Here is a 23,683-nt window from a genome sequence, read left to right as displayed (position 1 = left end):
CATATGACTCTATTGATAGAGAAGCTCTCTGGAATATATTGAAAGAATTCGAAATACCGTCAAAACTTATAAATATAATAAAAGTATGCATGGACGGATCCAGAAGTAGAATTCATATGCAAGGTAGTATATCAGAATCTTTTGAGGTGACAGCAGGACTAAAACAAGGCGACTCCTTATCACCCATGCTGTTCAACTTAGCTTTAGAGAAAGCCGTTAGAGAAGCTCTGAAAGCAGAAGGTGGAGTTACCCTGAATGGGTCCCATAAAATATTGGGCTACGCAGATGATTTGGTGGTGCTCGGAGAATCTGAAGAAGAAGTCAGAGATATTTTCACTCCTCTGGAGGACACAGCGAAAAGGTTGAACCTACGAGTAAATGTGGGAAAGACCAAGTATTTGAAAATGACAAGAGGCATTGAACCCACTGGAAACATTGGAATAAGAAACTCCTCGTTCGAGAGAACCTCTCTCTTCAAGTACTTGGGCTCCAACATTACCTCTAAAAATGAAATGTCCCTAGAGCTCTCTGACCGACTGATAAGTGGAAATGCAGCGTACTTCGCGCTGAGTCGTCTGTTCAGGTCCAAAATGCTGTCCATCAAAACGAAATTCCGGGTGTATAACGTGGTCATCAAACCAATCGTCATGTATGGATGTGAAACGTGGGGTTTAACAGAAAAACAAGAAAAGGCGCTCCAAGTGTTTGAAAACAGAATCCTCCGGAGAATACTTGGACCCGTCAATGAGAACCACCGGTGGCGCATCCGCACAAACGCTGAGCTCTTCGACCGATACCAACCTAGAATCACTAATATTCTGAGGTCAAGAAGGCTCAGATGGGCGGGCCACGTTGTACGATCTGAAAGATCTAGAACTCTCTATAGGATTTACAAAGGCACACCAGCTGGCACTCGACCTCTTGGCCGCCCTCGACGGAGATGGGCGGACAACATTCAAAGGGATGCGGAAAGGCTGGGGATAGTCAACTGGGAAGAGAGAGCGCTGGACAGAGATGCCTGGAGAAACGTTGTGCAGTCGGCCATGGACCTGAACGGCCCCTAGCGCCAGTTTAATAATAATAATAATATAGTAGATACATAAGTGTAATTTTGGGAAAATTGAAGTGTTATTTGTACATACTACATGGACATCATCAGGCGACGTCGATCAATCCACTGACGATCTAACTAAAGGCTTCCTTAACTCCTAGAACTACTATCGGTCCTTAACCTTTTGGTTCGACGTTTCTGTGACCTTAGCACTTAACGTGATTTGTAATGACGTGTACGAAAACACTTTTACGATCGAAAATTGGTCGAAACCGTCGGGCTGATTCACAAATAGCAGAAAAGCAGTCAAACAGATTTGAATTTTCATCGATCAACCGGTTACCAAGGCGGTGATCCGTCTGACTTTTAAAAACAAGTAGGCAGCTACAACAAAAATATGAAAATACTTATTTAACTACTTATAAATTGAAAATTAATTCGAAATAGATATTTGATAATGATTAAAGAACTGAGGATTGAAATTATTGAAAGGATAAAAAAAACTCATGAAATTACAAATTCTACTTAGACCTGAATAGCCACGTTAGTGCGAAGAACGCTGTTTCTATTATTCATTCCGCTGGCAATATCCAAATTGATCTTGTTCTTTTTGAAAATGGTAGTTCCAAACTACTTAAAAACAAAAGTGCTTTCGAATGTCGAATTGCCTACCAAAATTCTTCCTGGATCTCCCTCAATATTCTTAAGTGGGTACTGGCTCTTAAAGAAATATACTATCAGAACAATTCACAATGTTTTTGGTTTAAAAATAATGGCGGCTAATGATAATTATAATCATTAATTTATTCCGGATTTTTTTTTCATGGGCTTACATCCAAGGGGCAATTCTTTTTTATGTCAGTGTGTACTTTACATGATTAAGAAAACTGGTTCGTACAGTATGTAAAGAGTTTTTGGCGGTCATGTACCTGTACTCTCATATTTTATGCATTATTTTTTCATCGGCAAATCAGCTGTGCTAAATATTCGAGGCCAAGGTTCATAATATGAAAATTTAAAGTAAACGAGTTTAGCTCAAAAAACAGTTTTCAAGAATATTACTACACGTTGGCAAAATTTTAGTGGTTTTATCTAATTTATGAAGCCTGCGGTTGAAAAAGAATCTTAAAATAAATACTAAAATACAGATGACTTATTGAAAGTTCTGGCCGGGATTGTAATCCTTTACTATATCACTAGGGTTACCATATTTTTTTGATTAATAATTCCAATAGACCCGAATCATAAAATATAAATATAAATACATATATCACAATATTCTTCACTCAAAAATAATTGAAATACATATTATTTTTCTGTATAAAATGTACTTAGGTATGTTTTTTGTTTTCAAAATTTTATTTTTCTGCATAAAATTGTACTTACTACCTTTTGATTTTTTTGTTATTGTTATTATTATTACTTTCAATATTATCTTCTTCTCTCTTGTGAGGGTAATATTTGATATACTTAATGTAAATCACATGTGTTCGTCTTGAATTTTGATTTTTTATGTCCACAATGTTATATTTGAAGAAAATGGTTACATACACATTCAAAATTATAGTATTTTAGCAAATTTCGCATAAAATTATTATAGTATTCCACATTGTTCACGGAATCAATTATTATAGTAACAATAATTATTATAGTAGTGGCAACACTGTACCTACATAATATAATAATTACATTTTATTCATATTATAATTTACACACAAATATACAAACTCATGGTATTCTAGAAATCCGTTGATCTATTCTAGTAAACTATTTTGTAATGTTAGAAATCTCTTGTCAAGTGCGGTGTTATTGATATTGGCTGGTAGTTTTCTCTAAAATTCCGAGACATTTACTATCCCAGATATTGTGTAACCGGGCTCCCTCCCGATCTCCGATAAATCAGGGACGATCCGCAACCCTATCTGTCACCGATTATGGGTACTTACATAACATTTTTCAATGACATAATTATTATGTTCAAGCTTTCATACTAAATCATACATATAGCACACCAGGTAAGTAGTATACTTTTGGTATGCAATAAAATAATAATTTTATTTTTTAATGGTAAATAAGTAATAATTACTTTCAATGCTAATATAACAAATATTATCACGCCTATTCGTTCCTCCAATAATTAATATTAACACACGTAAAGCATTTGAGTGTTTAATTATTTGATTCCACAATAAACCGGGACGTTAAAAGTTTAGAACTTCCGTTTGGCATATAAAACGGTTATAAGTTTATCCCAGGTCCTGGCACCTATCACGTTTTTCATGCTGAAAGTGTAAGGCGTCTCCTTATCGGTGGGTCACAACCTCTGGGATGATAGTTACGTACATGATCGGAAAAAATACAAATAAAACGGCGAAACGTACCTACTAACAGAGAGCACTAATATTCGTTTTGAAAGAAAACCACAAATAATTATTGTATTACTTATAACTTTTGTAAACAAATAGGTAAGTATAGTATGTTAACTAAAAACTTTCTGTTGTTGTTAATGAAGTATTTACGTTAACAAAAACTTAGGTTAACGGTTTACCTATAACCTATACTAACTCAATCATAATACACTTAAATAATGTTCGTTTATTGTATTTTTTTAAAGGAAAATATAATATTAATTATAACAAATCCATATATAAAGTACTCAATCAACACAATACAATAGCGAGTCAACCGGTTTCTTTCACTTAACGAGATATTACAACGGGTGGTCAATCATTTTTCCTTTTTAACAGATACCATAATTATATTTCATACATCGTTTGGAACAGGCTCAAAAACTTACGTATTATACAAATCTAATACGTCATTGTACAAATCCACGAAAATATCTTGGATCAAATGCGTTTCGAACTATGTATATCTCATTACGGGCGAGAGCTTAACCAACTAAGCTACTGACCCACGTACTAGGTATCCATGCCAATATGTACTAACAAAACACGCAAAAGATATTATTTAAATTATTTTTTATTCAAGGCTGAGTGACGCAGTAGGTATCGATTTAATTGGTAAAACTCTGGTCCGGAATGGAATAAATAAATGAAGAAGTATATTTTTGATGCTGGTACAGATTATTAATAGTCAATGAATAATCTCGAATAAATCAAATCTTGAATAAAAATAATTTAAATACATACAGGTAGGTACACACAAGTAATATAATGAATAAAGATAAGTTTGTTAAACGTTAAATAGTTACATAGGTATTGAAATTCAAAGAGAATTAAATTATGGGTACCAAATCACCTGTTGTAAAATGCACCAAATTCAGGTATTCCATTACTGTCATGTTTGAACTGTCAATAAAACAGCTGTTCACAAATAAAGAGGACAAAAAACATCGAAGCACTGCACGTAGGTATACAGATAAATAATTCCAAACGCGTACTCACATCAAAGTGGAAAAGTGTGCGTTGGTTCTGTTTGGATGATCGCTTCATTGCCTACCTACATAATAATATTGTTTACAATGTTTACGTCAGTGGCGCACCCAGGATTTAATATTGGGGGGGGCCCAAGGAAGAGAATGTAAATTAATCCCATAGACTCTTTTCCTTCTTCACAGCTTAATTTCTCGTTTATCGGTCTTTTGTCTATTGCATTCGGTGTACCTATACCATGGTCCCCACATCCTGATACGGGCCCTCAGGCTAGGATATTTGGCGGCCCCCCTACCTACCGCTAAGATTAAATGCTGTGTGAAACACTACATTAACGTTTTTTAAATTGTATTTTAGTTCAAATTAAGGGTACTTATACAGTGAATTATTGGCGATTTTTAATACATCTACTTTAATAATGGTGCTGTCGAGTATCGACACATAATAATCAAAAAATATATCGCACAATTATATAAGTAATTGAAAATGTTCATGGCCATGAAGTGTAATAGCGTCGCAGGCGACTTTTTTACTATTAAAGCTAATTTATGATGTGTGTTTATCTCACTTATCTGGTCAACCCGACACGCCGGGCCCCCACAGCCCGGGCCCCCATGCTAGAGCCCTGTCAGCCCTCCCCAGCCATGACCTACGCCACTCCGGAATTCGGGTGGACATCGAGAATTTTTTGACAGTTCCCTTAGGTATTGGGTTTCTAAAAAAACCTGACATTAGTGTTTCGAAATTTTTGTGTTAGAAATTAAAATCTAAGAATTTTTTCTAAAAAGGGTGCTGGAGAATTATTACAAATCATTTTTTTGCCGTGTTTTTATTTGTCTAATCTATTGGCTTTCAATTTCAATGTTTTTGGGGGGGACAAGGCCCCTTGGCCCCCCCTGGGTGCGCCACTGGTTTACGTTATATAAATGTTACACATTTCTACATTGTTTCAATTTCCATGAAGCACCTAATCTGAGTTGATTAATATACAACACAAAATTGTATTATTATACTCGTAGGTATATATATATATATATATATATATATACGCATCGCTGTCAATATGTGGAGTATGCAAGGTGTAGATCCGACGTCTTTCAAACTTATTCAGGTGTTCCCCAAGGATCAAATCTTGGTCCAATTATGTTTCTTATATTCATCAATGACATTGTCAATGTTATAAATGGAATCCAGTTTTTACTCTTTGCAGACGATTTAAAATTATATGCGTCAATTCACAGTGAATTAGATTGTCACATATTACAAAATAATCTCAACTCAATTGAAATTTGGGCGAAAAAAAATAAACTCGAATTTAATACTGATAAATGTGTGTGTATTAGCTTTTCGAAATCAAGATCTCCAATTATTTTCAACTACAATATGTCAAATAGATTACTGAACCGTCAATCAGAAATTAAAGACCTTGGCATATTGTTTGACTCACGTTTATCATTTCGCTCGCACATCACATCTACGGCATTGCGTGCGAGCAAGCTTCTAGGATTCGTCATGAGACAAGCCAAGTCATTCAAGAATCCAACTGTTTTACGTACACTCTATGTGTCGTTAGTACGGAGTATTCTTGAGTATGGTTCCATCATCTGGAGTCCTTATGAAGTTTCCTATAAGCTTGTTTTAGAGCGTGTTCAGAAAAAAATTCTTCGTCATCTCTATTTTAAAGTTTATAATTATTTTCCTTTTGACACCTTCTCAAACGAGTATTTTCCGACTAACTTTCTTCAAGGCATGCTCGCCTTTCATTTTCTTGAAGCTCGTAGGTCACTTCTGCTCTTAAAGCATTTTTCCCTGCTCTCATGTGGTATCATTTTCAATCCCGATATTCTAGAAAATTTAAATTTTTACACACCAGTCAATTACATGCGTGGTCGCAGCCATGACCTATTTTGGGTGAAAGCTGTTTCCTCATGTCAGGCTCACCAGGCACCAATAGCGAGGGCTGTGCGGTTGGTCAATGCACTCCCTAGAGATGTAGATATTTTTGGCGATCCATTATATATTCTGTTTTTTAAATTCTATTTTATTGTTTAATTTGTACTTTTGAATCATTGTTGTTTTCTTAAATTTTATTTCTTTTGTATAAAACTATTTTTGCTTTCATTTTTTCCTCCACTTTTTTTTTCTGATTTTCCTAACTGATTACTTGTAATTTTTATTCTAAATGTCATGTTGTGAACGTCCTGAATTAATAATTTGTTATGTACTCAACGTGTCTTTTTCAAATAAATAAATAAAAATAAATAAAAAATATATATTTTAGATTTGTTTAAATATGTGGATTAAACAACTACCCACAAGTGACATAATATAATTTAAAAAAAAACTCTCCTTTAGTTTTTCTCCCTCAAGTACACTTGGACCGAGCGCCATCCAAGCGCACTCGTACGGGACATCTTCATACAAATTACTCCTATCCAAGCTGCTTGGATGAATACGCGGCACTTGTATGTGACAGCTTCATACTAATTACTCCTATCCAAGCTAACTTGGATGAGTAGGACGCGGTCCGAGTAGCTTGGATAGGAATAATTAGTATGAAGCTGTCGCTTGGATGGCACTCGGTCCAAGTGTACTTGGATCGTACTTGGACCGTGTCAACGCGGGTTTAGTTTTCGCGTCAACACAATAAACCGACGTATGCATGAACAGGATTGAAACATGTAACTGCTTTGTATAAAAAGATATAGGTACCTACCTACATGGTAATTTTTATTCCTAACATTTGAGTATATCGCTTGGACATGTGTATGTATAAGATGTATATTATTATTTTCATAGCAATATTGTTAGCATGTATCCTACAAGCAACAATTATGTCAAAGTAGCGATTTCATAACGGTTCTCGTAATCCAGCGCGCAAGGCGCTGCCCTTCAATATCGAGGTTCGATTTCCGATGAGGTAAAAATATATCTATGTGATTTTCTCAAATTCTATTTATAATTACACTACTGTCTTAGACGTACTTCAGTATTAGACGTACAACGAATACTTGACACGTGTGTAAGTTTAACCCGTATTCTTCCTTACTCGAGACGGTAACCTACTATCGCCTTACCCGTTGGGTATTTCAGTTCCCATTATTTCTGAGTTCCCTGGTACCTACTTACGTTTTTATTATTTATTTTCGGGTATTTTAAGCAAACATGTCAACAAAAACTTTAAATTTATATACACATCATTTATCTACTGAGAATTTCCACGAAACCTACTCTCGAACAGTGGTGGTTTTAGGATACGTGAAAGTTGTAATATTTGTATTCGTTCCTTTATTTGCCGCCCTTTATAATGTACCGCCCCTATGCAATGTATCACCTCCCTATACCCACGGGATATCACTGGATATGAAAGAGTAAGAAGGACTTGTGGTTTCACAGATCGCCGCTAAGGAATACGCAGTCATGATAAATTTTGAGGCTATAACCCTCACATTTAGTGGGCATCTTATACCGGCAAACCTGTAACTAATCAATCATATTCACAATAAGTATTACGCAAATGTGTGGCATCTTTAATAATACCAGCCATTTTAATATAGATGAGTTAGTTAGATACACGAAAACTGGTGACTCTTCGGTATTTTTGGTGATGCTGTGTTGTCCATTCATACTCCACATGCTCTAACGGCTTACCTCGAACGAAAAAGCGGGTATGGTAAAAGAAGAACAAAGGATAGAGAAAAATTGTCGTCATAGGTTTTTGGGATGTGACAGTGTGTGCCGCGGCGAAATATATAAAAGACTTCTTACTTGCAAGCATTTTTTTTATACTATTAATACAGTTTTTATACTTACTTGTTTTATTTGTTTGCAGAAATATGTAGATTGCTAACTTTAATATACTATAAAAACTTTTTTTTCCGACCATGTCCGATCCTAATAGGATCATATTAGGACGAGAAATGGATGTCAGCCACTTGCTCAACCTAATAGATCCATACCCTGACTCACACACAAATTGAAAAATAATACAAAATAATTAAGTATATGCAGCGCTCAGTCAAGACTGTCGAGATCACCGCGATATCTCGTAAGTGCATAGTATTACATATTATGTGGATGTGAGTATAATTTTGACGCCCGCCGGCCCGCATAAAATTGGCGCTCCGGCCTACGACACAATAGACGCCCGTAAAAGGCATTCAACCTACTCCCGCAAATTTTAATAGCTGGGTTCTATTCCGTTATATTTTGTTTTCCATACTGCCAATTATTACGAACTGTCAAATACGACCGTGTATATCTTTTTTTTTCTTAGAATTATTAATAACCATGTCCTTGCTTTTTCGTACAAGGTGGTTTGTTAGTAATTTTGAACAATCACAAACACCCAGGCTTTGAGAAAAACACATAAATAATTTTGTCGTGACCGGGAATCGAACCCAGAACTCTCGGGTGGAAGGCCAGCGCCTTACCCACTGCACCACGAGAGCCGCAAATAAAAATATACCTACTTACAAATAACCAAACGCAGACACTATTCACCGAACCAATATAATTATGTACCTTGATCTATAACCAGTGATTCCCAACCCATGTTCCGCGGAACCCTGGGGCTTTGCGAGGCGTTTTAGGGGCTCCGCGAGAATTCGCAAAGGCCTAACTAAGACAACTTACAAAAAATTAAGCAATAGAGTGAAAAAGAGTTTTAACGTGACCAATTTTTATTATTTTTAGTATCAGTATAATTATCATAATAAAGGTCCATCACTAACATTAATAATTTGGTATCAGCGCACCAAGTTCACCCCTTTCATTTACTTAGTTATTTAATTATATTTCGTTTTTCATTTTTTTTGGGTTTAATGAAAACGTTACTATGATTCGTTTTAATAAATAATTTCATAATTTAGGCATCACGAGTGACTAGAGTTGGATTTCGGGAATTCTCAAGAATTTTTCGAGATTTTCCATCCCGAATCTCGAGAATCTTTTCTCGGGATTCGGGATTTCTTTATTATCAAATATTAATTGAAATAACGATTTTCTTTATGAAAAAAGTGGACAGAAAATACAAAACGTTCAAAGACTGATCGGGGCATTAAACACAATTAAGCCAACGTCCTCTCAAAATGAGAACAATTTTTTGCAAACGCAGCGATTGACAGTCTGTGTTTTTTGAAATTCCATTTTAATAAGTAATGTTTTTAATTATTTTTGTTTTCCTACTTCTATTTTGTTTGTTTTCTTACATAAATAAAAAATAATATCATATTTTTTGGAATTTGTCTGTTTTTACACTGATTTTAGGATTTCTACAGGTTTTTTTTTTAATTTCCCGATATCTGGAGAATTCCCGAGAATTCCTTTCTGGAAATCCCGAATCTCGAGAATTCAAAATTTCATAATTTCGGGAATTCCCGAATCTCGAGACTGAGATTTTCTCGGGAATACCCAACTCTACGACTGACATCTTATTTATGTATTACCTGTAGAATTTTCCATAGGTAGCAATAATATCGATACCTGCCTACATAAAATAACGCAATATTTTCACTGAAGTTTTCTGTTCGTTTGTTTGAAGAAGAATGTATGTATTGAGTATGTTATGTTTATGTTTTTGAAAAGTGGCAATGGGCCAAATAAGTTTAGCGTTGACAATACCATAAAATCGGCAACAAATAATTTTTTTGAAAATGCGATAAAAATTAAGTAGTGTGCATAGTGTAATCGAAATTCGAAATCGTCAATAACAAAAGTTCCCAACTACCTCAACAACACACTAAAATAATTATTTAGAATACTTATATAAATTATGGCATACGAACCTAACTATTTTATTAGGTTGATTTTGTATGAGTAGCTATATTAATATTATGTTTATAACTACCTGCCATATATATACCTACATGTCAAATATATACCTACATGATAATACAAAATATTTTACAATGTATTTGTGTACATACCTATAACATCGCATTCCACTTTTCTTTTAAGTTAGTAATCGATGCAACATTGAATGTTCGACAATCTGAATAATAATCAAAAACATCAATCACGGGATTCACTTTCGTTTTTTAAACACCGCACACTTCTAACAAGTTAATTTAAAAGTTTAAGACAACCAATGTGTGATTAGATTACAATATTTAAAAGTTATTTTATTAGTGTCAAGTAATAATACCTTTATTATTGAAAACCCATCAACAGCTGTACATTGCAGCCGGCTTTTAAATATAGTTATCTGTCTTGTTTCAATTATCACAAGAATAATGTATTTCGCACTGCTTGCTGACTTACTTATTTCTTCTTATCATCGAATTTATGAAAGTAACTCTCGTATGCAAATATATTCAGTGTCATTATTCACACAAAACCACTGATAAACAATTAGCGTCTCACATGATTGGAAAGTGCAAAAAATTCAATGATAATATCATGTCACTCATAAACTGGTCCAAATTAAAAACACTCAGAATACATTTTCTTTTATCTAATAAATCACAAAAAAACATCGAATTTTCATTTGTTATTTTTAAATATCGTTCGATTTTTTTTAAATCTGACAGCCGGTGTTCTCTTTTTAAATTACTATTCGAATTCTTATTTTGAAATTAACATCGGAAACTTCGCAATGTTCAAATAGAACGGAGCGACTAACACACAACCTCTCAATTCAACGCCTATCGACGAACTGAGCCGAACAAAACATACCGTCGCTGCATTCACGAGGGAGAATCTTTCTTTTGCGTTTTATTTTTTAAATGCATTTAAACCAGCGATTTCCAAACTGAGGCGCGGAGGGTTGCAAAAGGAGGCGCGAAAAGTTTAACACAATTAATGTAGCCACAGGTTTGCAGTTTGCAAATGCATAGTTTATAAAACGGCCGATAGTTACAAACTACATAAAAAAAGTCCTATAAAAGGTAGTTTGCAAACCTGTCTGAAAATATGGAGACTAATTTTATAATACCTCACTTAAATACTATTGTGAAGCGCGCTGGCTATCTCGTGAAAAAATGAAATAAAAGGGTCAAACCATAATGTTGAAATTTGAGAAAATTTGTTTAGGAACGATAATTTTGTTGTAAAACTTGTCTATATGGTTGAAATTTAAAAAAAATGAGTGAATAAATCAATGCAATGACCACTAATGCATTCACTGACTTAAAAAGACAAAGTGAAGGCATTCATGAAAAATTGGAGCTTTGGAAAAAATAAGTTCGCCATGTTTCCATTTTTAAATGATTTCTGCGCCAGATATATTGAAGCAAACAAATATCTATTTACTGAGTTCTTGGTTAGCATGCTAATGCAATTTTCACATTATTTCAGTAATAGTCAAAAAAGTCGTCATATTTTAAATATGTGGTTGTGCGTTGCAATTTGACGTTATACCTATATGATGATTGATATACTTAAATGATAACACCCGTGTATAATTTTGGAAACACCACATTAGAGCACCACACTGCCCTTAACCTTAGCGATAGGTAAGTGGGTCCGCTTCAGAATGTGGGGCCCATGATAGAATCCATTTGTCAATGAACGATGATGAATTTGGATTGACTACTATTGAAATTGATTGTGCTAATAAACAAGCACATTCATCGCATGAAAAACAAATTAATTTAAAAATGAATATAATATAATATAAGTAGTAAAACCTTGTTTACTTTTATAATTATTATTTTTTCATTTTTGTATTAGTACATTGTTGACTATTTAAAAATGTGCCTGTTTTATTTAATGAAATAAAGGAAGGGGAGGCGCAGTAACATGAAGTTTGGAAACCACTGATTTAAACTATAGAAAGCAACTGCGGATAATGGCAATTTTGTTAGGACATTACATAAATAAAACCAGGTTAATAATACAATTATAAAAAAACATGAACCAAAATAAAGAGTTTATACATAACGTGGATATTGTATATTTATCGAGTGTATAGTAGAGTACTGCCTGAAGATGCGTAAAGAAGAAATCCGGGGAAAAAATGATTCATTTAGAATGGCTCAAAACTTACGTTATGTACAGGTACAGGTACAATGTAAGCGGCTTCGCAGTTCGCACATACATACTAGACGCAATCGTAACTTGTGAACTTTATCTATGTGGATTAGTTAGGGCTGAACTCTTACGCCACTTTCCTTAGCCAAAACATATTGGAAGTCCAAAAAATCGTATATCTTGCCCAGAATTACACTATATCACAGAGTAAATTCAATAATTATTAAGTGTCGCTAGATTTCAAAATCAGCCAAGTCCACCTTTAGGTATTTTTGACTTTTTTGTGAATTGCTGAAGAACTACTGCTTTCTAACATTTCTGCATTATCGAAATATGGATCTTATTAATTTTAAATATTCTATACTCGAAATAATATAAACTTTCACCCTTGTGACTGTGTACTTGAGAAAACAAAAACTGTTTTTCTCCTATTCATACATTATGGATTTGGCTAATTTTGAAATCTAGCGCAATTTCTATGTTGTTAAATACATTTTAAACTTCATTCCATTTTGTGACAATAATATTATTATATCTCCATGACGTGAAGATTATTTTGTTGTAAAAGATAAATGACCAAACGATATTTTTCGATATTTGAAAACAGTAAAAAATACCTTAGTATGACGGTATTAGTATAGTTTACCCCGGTGTTATTTAACCTTTTAACACCCGCGGCCCGGCGAACATAAGAAAAATATTTCGCGGTCCGGTATCAGCCAGAAATAAAAAAACAATGGAAAACACTCAAATATCAGTAGATTTTTTGGATTTCAAAAAAAAATAAAAAAATCAGTAAATTGGTAAAAATGTCAGTGGATCTACTAAAATTTCAGTACCTAGACAGTGAAACGCTAATTCAACGGCCAGCATTTCATCTAGTGGTAATTCCCCTAATCGTGTAGCGGTATAGTCAGTTGACAGCATGGTGAAAGCTTTCGCGGCCCGGCAATAAATTCCGAAGACCACCGGTTGAAGAACACTGGTTTACCCTATCTTCATGTTCGAATCGCTTTCAATTAAAGTAGATTGAACATGTCAGACTCTATTGAGATTATAGGAAGTATGTAAACACGGCTACTATTAATTGACCAGTGGTGATGGTGTTTTTAATTTGTGACAGTCTGGAAAAGCCCATTCCCCTTGAAAGAAAATCATTTTTCAGGAACCTGAGTCCCTAATAAGTTGAAATACATTACCCAGGCCTATATTTAGTTGACTTGTATAAAATATCTGTACTTAACGTAATGCACTGACGCACACACAAATAACTTATTATCAATAATGAAAAATAGGGTTACTACGTAGGTACAAGAAGAAGTTGCCACCTGCAGACTGTGGACCTGTGCATCAATATTATAGTTTATAATAGTTATTGATAAACGATAAAATTAAGGACAACATCAGGACATAAATCCTACACACTGGATTGTGTGAGGTATCCAATACCTCGTCGGACATGTAGGTTTCCTGTTTCTATGTTGTCCGGTTCCAGACACTGTATATCAAAAAATATTGACCTTTTTTCCCTTTAAAAAAATCCTAATATTTTTTAGTTTTTTTGCACTTTTTGTTCGTACCTTTCTCTTTACATCGTATTTTTTCTGTCGTCTCACCTCTAGAAATAGCCATCCAGATTCTAGATCGAGTTTTTTAGAGTTCGTTTAATCATCAATATCAACCAGATTTGGTGGAAAATTCTAACCTAAGCTGTTTTTGGTATCGACCAAAATATATTACATTATGCATAAGTAATTAAAGAACACAAGATCTGGAATCACTGTGCTGAAAATGTATAATATCGTTTTATAGAGCGTTTCATGACATATAAAATAACATATTAAATAAATACGATAATTATGACTAACTGTAACTGAATATAGCAAGCGCTTAGACAGGGAACTCAGAAATAATACCTAATCGTCGTTGACTAGTAAAACCCGAACCAACGTATATTAAAAATTAAAACAAGGTATTGAAAGGGTTCATTAGCTAGCATGTAATATTATTATTTTCTAAGCTTTACATATTTATATACCTACCATAATATATAGTCATAATTATTGTATTGAAACTTTTTCTATTCCTATAAGTTTTCAATTGTTCATACATTAAAAAACGTTATGATTTAAGCCTTATCCTTTCAAATTACGCTAGTTTCAGTCTAAAATTAGGTAGGTACTAAATATTATAAATACTAAATATTATATATATATATTATATATAGAAAAAGTTGCTTCCCAACCTTTGTTGCATCACGACACACGTTTCCAACCATCTTTGACAGCGCACTGAAGAGCACTTAGCCCCATCACACATTGAAAACCGTGTCTATTGGGATATGGTCATAAATCATAACCGGCCGCAATGTTGCAACACTCTTCGGTGCGCACAGGTGATGCAATCCCGGGACAGTAATTCTTCGCGGCTAGCCAAAGCGAATGAAAAAGCAGCTTCTACACATGTGCCGATGTGACATTTTGCTATTATACTCTTGTACCCCGCCCCATATTAAGTGAAATTTGTTACACGCGACAAGCAGTTTTTTCTACCAAAACTGTTCCTCCGATGGTATGTGCGGCGTTACACGAAGTTACATGTGCTTTGTGAATGATAACAAAATCACATCGACAAATTTGGCGTGTTGTAGTCGAGATGAGTTTCCGTGTGCGACCAGTCTTAGGTGCGTACCTATCCACCCATCACGTATGCAATTCTTATACGCAAACTCTAAAATTATCATATTTTGCGTATTACACATAAAAAACAGAATAATTCTTCCTAAGTTTTTCGTAATAGCATATATATACAGTAGTTTATATAAAAATATAACACATGGCAGGTTCTATAACAATCAATCGTATTATATTCAGCGCTCGAAATGGAAAAGTTTACGAACCGGAGGGCTCGACAGTTTTCTGAAGATATTTCCGTAGTTATCAAATTTTATGTGTATTTCTTAAAAAATAAGTGTGTTAGTTTTTGTACCGGTAGTCCCAGAAGTACCCGACCTGACGTATAGATAGCAGTTGTTGTTCGAAAATAATGACCATGATAGAAATTACCAACTTTATAAAGCCTAAGTTTGAAGTTTGACGACGCTACGTTGGTCAGTAATTATTTGTCAGCCATCAACAGTGAACGCTCTCACAAATGGTCATAGTTATGTGATACAATACTTTCATTTGAAAAGCTTCAGTCCAACCAATATCAAAGCGGCGCTAGATTCTACTCTGAGGGTGTCTGCTCCTTTGTTTACAACAGTAATATATTGGCTGGCTGAGTTTAAACGAGCTCGGACGAGCTGCCAAGACAAACATCGCAGTGGTCAACCAAATGAGGTGACCACGCCAGAAATGGTGACGAAAATCCACAAAATGGTATTGGATGAACGTCGACTGAAATTGCGCGAGCTAGTAGACATGGTAGGCATTTCAAAAAAAGCTGTACATTACATATTGACTGAAAATTTGGACATGAGAAAGCTGTGCGCAATGTGGGTGCCGCGATTACTCACAATGGAACAAAAACAGCATCGTGAGAATGTTTCAATTGAGTGTTTGGCAAAGTTCCACAACAATAACGCAGAGTTTTTGCATATATTCATAAACATAGATGAAACATGGGTCCATCACTTTACTACTGGACGAAAGAACAGTCAAAACAATCGACTGAAAAAGGAGAATCGGCCCCAAAGAAGGCGAAGACAGTTCCATCTGCAGGCAAGGTCATGGCGTCAGCTTTTTGAGATGCGCGTGGGGTAATTTTCATTGATTATCTTCAGAAAGGAAAATCAATCAACGGCGTGTATTATGCAAACTTATTGCAGCGTTTGAGTGATGAATCAAGAAAAAACAACCGGATTCATCAAGACAATTCATCAGTTCACACATCCGTTATCGCAATGGCCAAAATCAATGAGTTAAAGTTCGAACTGCTTCCTCACGCATCCTATTCGCCAGATTTAGCCCCTTCGGATTATTTTCTGTTTCCAAACTTGAAAAAATGGCTCGGTGGTAAAAGATTTGCCAACAATGAAGAGGTGGAGTCTGCGGTTGATGGCTGTTTTGAAGAGCTCGACGATTTTCACTATAAACAGGGTATCAAAGCTATTGAACATCGCTGGGAAAAGTGTATCGACCTAAAAGGAGTCTACGTAGAGAAATAAAAATATTTTTCCCCAAATTTTTTGTGTTTTTTTTGTTAGGTCGGGTACTTCTGGGACTATCTTCGTATTATATGGCCTATCTAGCTCAGACGGTCAAATTATTTTATCCACGAGACGGAGCGACAATTTTACCAATATCACGAACAGGAACGGCCCTCCGGTGCGCTCCGGTCCATTTCGAGCCCTGATTATATTGGATATTAATGATTATTATTAGTTTATTTTAGATGTAAAGAAAACATAATTTACTTTGTGAGAATGTTTGTATTGTAAGATGACAGTTAAAAGAATAGGTGCTGATGGGACATGGGAGAATATCTTTACTCACTACAAAATCAAGTTTCTATAATTAGTACCTCCATACCCAATTTATAACAATATTTATTCATATTATAAATAGATCACTTTGTCAATTAGTCAACGCATTTAACTCCAATACGCCAGGGGTAATGCGTCAATACCATAAAAATATAATATTAATTGTCAATCGATGTTTTAAATGCTATTATCTATTAATGTGTACCTACTTAGGTAATGGTAATATATAATTAATGTAGCATTCTTTATAGCAAGGGCCAGTCCTTTTACAGTCGTGGTCTCCTTTTATTCGAAGTTGAAGTTATCTGCTTTTTACAGACTTGGTTGGAGGCAGATCCTAAAGAAGGCCAACCCCGCATAGAGCCTTAGCGCCAGGAACAAAAGAAGGTTCCTGCGATGCCGACAACATTTGTATAAAAAGGTATTTTTATAGGATGAAGAAAATGCAGTGAAAATTATCATAATATATAATTTTACATGTGAATTCGCAATAATCACAGTTTTATTCACTCTACTAGCCTGTCTGTTTTCTGCCACACATTACACATTTTCCGGCCTCATCGTTGCGTTGTTATTAATTTAATAGTGAAACTGAGTGTTTCTGCTTTGAATCTTACCTACTTATTTTAAAATCCAAATAAACGTCATCGATTGTCAGTTATCAATATAATATGTAGACAGTATAACAACATGCTCTTGTTGAGTAGTAAAAAAGAAGGTCGAAGACATATTTTTTTTTAAATAAAAACCTCATAAAGACGAATTTTTTGAAAAAAATCATTCGGACGACGCTAAAAACGAGTAACGCTGTTCCTAGTACCTAGGTACTTCCCTTTGTTACTTTATTAGTACAAGTTAGGTACTTCTTAGTTTTTGGCACCAACACATAAAACATTTTGCCACCTCTGTTTTAGAACCTGGATTCACGATCTTGACTAAAACGACATGTAATATGTAATGTAAAATAATTATGTGAGTTGTACCTACATATTATAGAGCAGTGGTGAAATTTGTATGTAGGTAGGTATAATGTTCATAAAAATTTGATAGTTTTTGCACTGCATAATATCGTCGCCCCAAAAGCAAAAGGGCACTTGTGCATAAATTGAGTTTTGAGAAAAATGCATTTTAAGTGTTTTTGGAGTGAAAAAAAATGGTGAGAGGTTATTGCTTAATATTTTGAAATGAAATTTGGAACACATGTGACCTAATTACTCAAGATTGAAATGAAATTTTAATTTTTTTTATAATTTATCAATTTTTTATTTTTAATAGGTTTTAAGTCACATGTTACCTTTTTCCTATATGCATTTATGAATAGCTTTATCTTCATCTTTTGATTTGCGAACGTCCACTTTACGTTTATTGTGATCTTCCAAAATATTTATTTGGGCCTCTTTGTCCGCTGCCAACATATTTTTTAATTTTTCACAAATTTCACAAGTGCCCTTTTTCTGCAACGATTTTTTTTTATACAAAGGCCCTTACTCACTTTTAAATAATTACACTTGTTACCTTTTTCCTATATTATTTTTGTAAACATTGCACATAGTTCCTAAAATTGTGTACATGTTACCTTTTTCCTATACATTAAATGAATATCAGTTTACAAATACACAAGTAACCTTTATTTTCTTAGCTCAATTGTGAATTCATGGGTATTGCTTCATAAATGCCGTTTTGCCCATAATGTAGAGAAAAAAATTACGAAGAAAACTGCATTCATAATTCAAAACCGTCAAAATTGCACATGTGCCCTTTTGCTTTTGGGGCGACGATATGTAGTTAGGTATATATCGTGATTTTTTTGTGTTACAATACAACGTCTCCTAAATTATTTCCCTAATTACAGAACAGAATTAATTCTGTGTTCCCTATCCTTAATCAAATCACTACATAACGTGCATTTGACATCCCTGCAATATTAAACTAAAAAGATAATCGAAATAACCTTAGCACTCAATGTGTAGGACGCACGCATAAGAAATTACGATCAATTTATTTGTCTGATTTCAGAGTGACTTATGGTAGCCCTGTTAACCTTTGCTTATATCGAATGAAATTACAACCCACAATAATTCTCTTCACGGATTCTATTCACTATGAAAAGCATTTTTATCGAAATAAAAATATTTCTCGTTGCATGACCGCCAATACCAGGGTGTAGGTACATGCCGTGGAAGTGCGCATCAAAAACACCACCCCCAAGCGAATAAGTAGCTATGCGGCACTACGAACCCAGGGTAGGCCGTTACCGCCTTCATTATTGGTTACTACTCACTACCTACTATCGCATTTTATTTGCTTTGGAAATCCCTTACTTTGTAAACAAACTATAAAATATACTGAATACATTGAATACATTAAATAGAAATTTAAATCGCCGAAAAATCTTTGTAGGTGGAAATCTCATTATCGCTTGTAGAAATAAGAGTTAACGACATTTTTTTTGTGTAACATTAAGAAAACATATGTAAGTATGTACTATCTAGAGTAGATTAATGAAATAATTTTCCTTTAAAATTTTCCACGATACGGAGCTGTAATCTCCAGGATTTCACGAACCAGAGCTGGGCTCCGGTTCATTTCGACCGCTTTCCAGTATCTAAATTCCTCACCCATGATGTCCACCTTCAAAACAGTACGAAGCCCAATATAAGCCACCTTGGGCCGTTACTTTTTTATTAAGGCTATACCTCAGTTGAGGCATGGTCTAAAAAGATCGTGACTAGGCGATGCGCGGATTGCGGGTCGCGGGTGCAAATGACGCATGCCGAACGAAATATAATTTGTCATATAAATCCAACATGCGTCCATTTAATGTTCTGATTATAGGAAGACTGTAAGTGACATAGTGTACAAGACCGCATTTGCGGCATGGCAGGCGAGGTGGACCGCCTCCCCCAAGGGGCGGCACACTTACCGTTTTTTTCCAGACGTATTCTGCAGGCACCAAACTAGAAGACTCCAACCTTCGCACTGGATTAGCCAGTTCCTCACCGGCCATGGCAACTTCGCCGCCAGACTCCACGAGTTTGGCTTGATAGTAGATGGGTCGGGTTGTACCTGCGGGCATGACCACCAAGATGTTAAACACATCCTCTAGGATTGCCCGCTTATGGAATTCGAACGAGTGGAGCTGTTTGCCAGGGTCCGTCCTCACACGGGCCCAATTGGTCATGGAGATCTGGTAGCAACCGAGGCCAACTTTGCGGCATTTGAGAAATTTGCAGCGTCGTATGGGGAGCGGGATAGTCCCGACTCTTCTGTAGACTCATCCATTTCAATTCGTGACACTCAGTATGCGGGTACACAAAGTGCTTTATGTCAGCGGACAGCAGAGCCAGTCCAAAAACAAACATTTTCTTTCTTAACTTTCTTCTTTAAGCACTACGGTGCATGGTTGCAGCATCAGTCCCGTGCGGCTCCGTCTCGGGACGGAATGAGCACTTAAAACACTTCTTTCAGACATGTTTAAAGCGTCATAGATAGCGGCCGTGCATATCCACGGTTGTGCATATATGACGGGTGGTGGTGGGCACTTTAACGTATGTTCTATTAGTACCAATAATAATATCTGTACCGCAGAGGCAGACGGATGCAAATCCAAATACCCAATTGTTCAGGAGAGCCAAAAAACAATTTTTATTTTAAACGAATACTCATAACTTCTAAGAAAATATACATAGAATGATCATTATTTTTTTTTATTCTAATAAAATTAAAGTACTTCTGGAATACGTAAGAAAGGAATAAATATAATACAATTTTATATTTAAAAAAAATAAAATAAAAAACGTAGTGTGGATTTGGATCCTTCTGCCTCTAAAGACATTTTGTTAATGTGGATTTGTATCTTATTTACCTAGCCAAAATAAAACAATTTATAAGTTAAAAAAAATTATAGGTATAAATATAACAAAGCAAAACACATTTTTTTTTTAAATTTTTATTATGTCATCATTATCATCACTAGCCTGAATCTATTCACTGCTGGATGAAGGCCTCGCTAATCTCCAAGCTGATTCCACTTCTCTCATTCCTGTGCGTTGCGTTGCCAAGTTTTTCCGCAGAACTTTATCATTTCATCGATCCAGCGGCCTCTAGGTCTACCTTGCGGATGTTTTTTACCTCTTGGATACCACCGGATGACTAAATTTGTCCAACGATTGTCCTTTCTTCGAGCCATGTTCCAGCCCATTTCCATTTAAGGTTGTTAGCAAACTCTATCACATCATTAATCCTTGTCTGTTCCCTTATCCACTCATTCCTTTTTTTGTCCTTTTGCGTTATGCCCAGCATGCACCTTTCCATACCACGTTGTGCTACTCTAAGTTTCTGGATCTCTCTTTTACTTAGGCTCAATGTTTCACACGCATGTGGTTACGGGAAGTACACACTGGTTGAACACTTTGCACTTTAGGCATTTTCGAAGAAATTTTTCAGGCGGCCAAAAGCACTCCAGCCTAGTTTTACTCTGCGAACAATTTCATCAAATATACATCCATCTATAGACACTTATTGTGCCAGATAGATGTAGTTTTTCACCTGTTCGAGCTGAATCCCATTGACGAGGATCTATTTTTGGCCCGCAAAGCAGTTGAACATGACTTTATTCTTTGATACATTTATTTTCAAGCCTACTTTGTTGCTTACTCCAGCGAGTTACTGCATTCTGCTTTGCAGGTCTTCTGAGTCTTGCAAACTACTATTTATTGTTATCGGCAATGCATAGATGACTCACGTATTCTCCATTTATGGGGACCCGTGTCATTCCAATCAAGTTGTCTAAATAAGTCTTAAAATGAAGCTGTAAATAGTTTAGGTGAGATTGTATCACCTTGTCGGACTCCTTTGCTGATAGGAAATGCGCGATGGTTTATGGAGATGTTGTTGCGCTACTGTATATATTATTGAAAATATTTATATAGCGCCCGGGGATTCCTTGATTTCTGAGTGCATCGAGTATTGAAAATTTCTTTATGTAATCGAACGCTTTCTCATAGTCTATAAAACCCATGGATAGCGGCAGCTTGTATTCCTGTTACCGCTCTGATTTCTCTGATGACTTGGATAATATGGTCCATAGTGCTGTATCCTCCTCTAAAGCTCGTTCTCCTGGCTGGTTCTCGTCTAGTACATATTGCAGACGGTTTGAGAGAATTTTATCTTAGTGGATTATTGGATTTGCATCCTTCTGCTTCTAAGGTAGGTATGGCATTTGCATCTTTATGCTATGCATATCTTGGACTAGGACTTTCATCTCTCTGCCACTAATAGATAAAGCCTTTAGCATGACGATTCTTAAAAAAACTCATTTTCCCCAAAAATGGAGTTGCATCCGTCTGCCACTGAGGTACAGATATATTCATTGACATGTTTTCTTTTTCAAGTAAATGGGTAACGTTTTTAGTCATCTTTACACTATTTAAGAATTAATACCCCCGTCGCCATCATGAAACAAATTGACGTATTCACACCTCGACGTTCGTTTCACTGAAGTATTGTCTTAATACATAAAATTACGTATTATTCCATTTGGATCGTTTTTGGAGACCTAGGCTCAGTCTGTCCTGTAAATAATAACTATAATAATTGTTTTTATACTAACTTTATAAAAACTGTACCTACGCTATGTACGGAGAAAATGGTGAATCGAACCGTTTTAAATTGAGTTTTCTTCTATAATTATGATAAAACTGATAAATTTCGGTAGGTATATGAAACCAGTTATGTAGTCCACTACTGATCGGCGAATTTGACACTTTTTCGTGTTAAAAAAGTCATGTAAAAGGTAATAATTGAGATCATTTTTACGTAATTTTTATAGTCTGCGGTACAAAGATGTCCGTCGGGATATTTAATGAGATACGGATTTATGACTCTCTTCTTGGTACTCGGTCAACTTAATTTAAATTACTTATATAGAAAGTGTTATACAAATTGTGGAAGCGGCCAAGATCCGCAACGGGTTATAGGGCAATGTTGATGATGATTCAAAACAATACAATAATAATTGCGTCATTGGAGTCTTCAAAAATTAAATTCTTTCGTTTCGAATGAAATCAGCCCAGCCCAGCCATCCATATAATACAAGTAATACAACTCACCTAAATTATTGTAATGTACGCACGTAGTAAAAACCAACTCCATCTGCGTACCTATTACCTACAGTTTGGGATGAAAGAAGACTTTGAAATATAATTTGTTTTAAAATAGATTTAACTTAGCCGTGCATGATAAATCTTCCATAGCATTTTTTGTAAGCAATATGTTACGTAAATTTAACAATAATTATATAGGTAGGTAAATATTGAGCTTAGAAATATTTAGTATTTTTGTGATAATATCTCGCTGGGCAGTCAAATTAATTTTATAATATTTGTTATTATATAGATAGGCAGGTACATTTTTTTTGTTTACTTTCAATCTTTGGAGGATTGACGCAAGCGGCTACGTCCAATTTTTCCTATTATTCACGTTTCATTTCTTCGATAGTGGGCGATTTTCTTAGCGATACGATAATAGATCTATTTTAAGCGACCTTCTTGTTCCGATACATTTTCTTACGATATTCTTGCCTTAAATTCAGAAATATTGGTTGCTTACTCTTGGGCAGAAACATTATGTCCGAAGTACCAACCCTTCTTCTTTACTTAGTCGTATTGTTTTATAAATTCGTTTTTCTTTTTTTTGGATTTCTGAGTTTCTATTTTGTTAACATACGTTTTATTATTTATAAACAAATAAATAATATATCTCCAAGAAAAGGAATGTGTT

General features: G+C 35.1%; 1 protein-coding gene across 1 annotated transcript in view; it reads right to left on the bottom strand.

Annotated features, from left to right (window-relative positions):
• LOC147079219 (ras-related and estrogen-regulated growth inhibitor-like protein A) overlaps window positions 1-11,103 on the bottom strand; it is a 355,251-nt gene extending 344,148 nt beyond the window's left edge. Inside the window, exon 1 of the mRNA XM_085954631.1 lies at window positions 10,374-11,103. The gene's annotated coding sequence lies outside the window, so the exon portion shown is untranslated. The remainder of the gene's footprint in view (window positions 1-10,373) is intronic.
• Window positions 11,104-23,683: the final 12,580 nt, after the last annotated feature.

This window comes from Rhyacophila brunnea, unplaced genomic scaffold (genome assembly GCF_057557595.1).
Source record: "Rhyacophila brunnea isolate RB1 unplaced genomic scaffold, BYU_Rbru_1.0 scaffold_10, whole genome shotgun sequence".
In the NCBI taxonomy this organism is placed as follows: domain Eukaryota; kingdom Metazoa; phylum Arthropoda; class Insecta; order Trichoptera; family Rhyacophilidae; genus Rhyacophila; species Rhyacophila brunnea.
The sequence above is the reverse complement of the archived record's forward strand: the minus strand, read 5'-3'. Positions and strand labels throughout refer to the sequence as shown.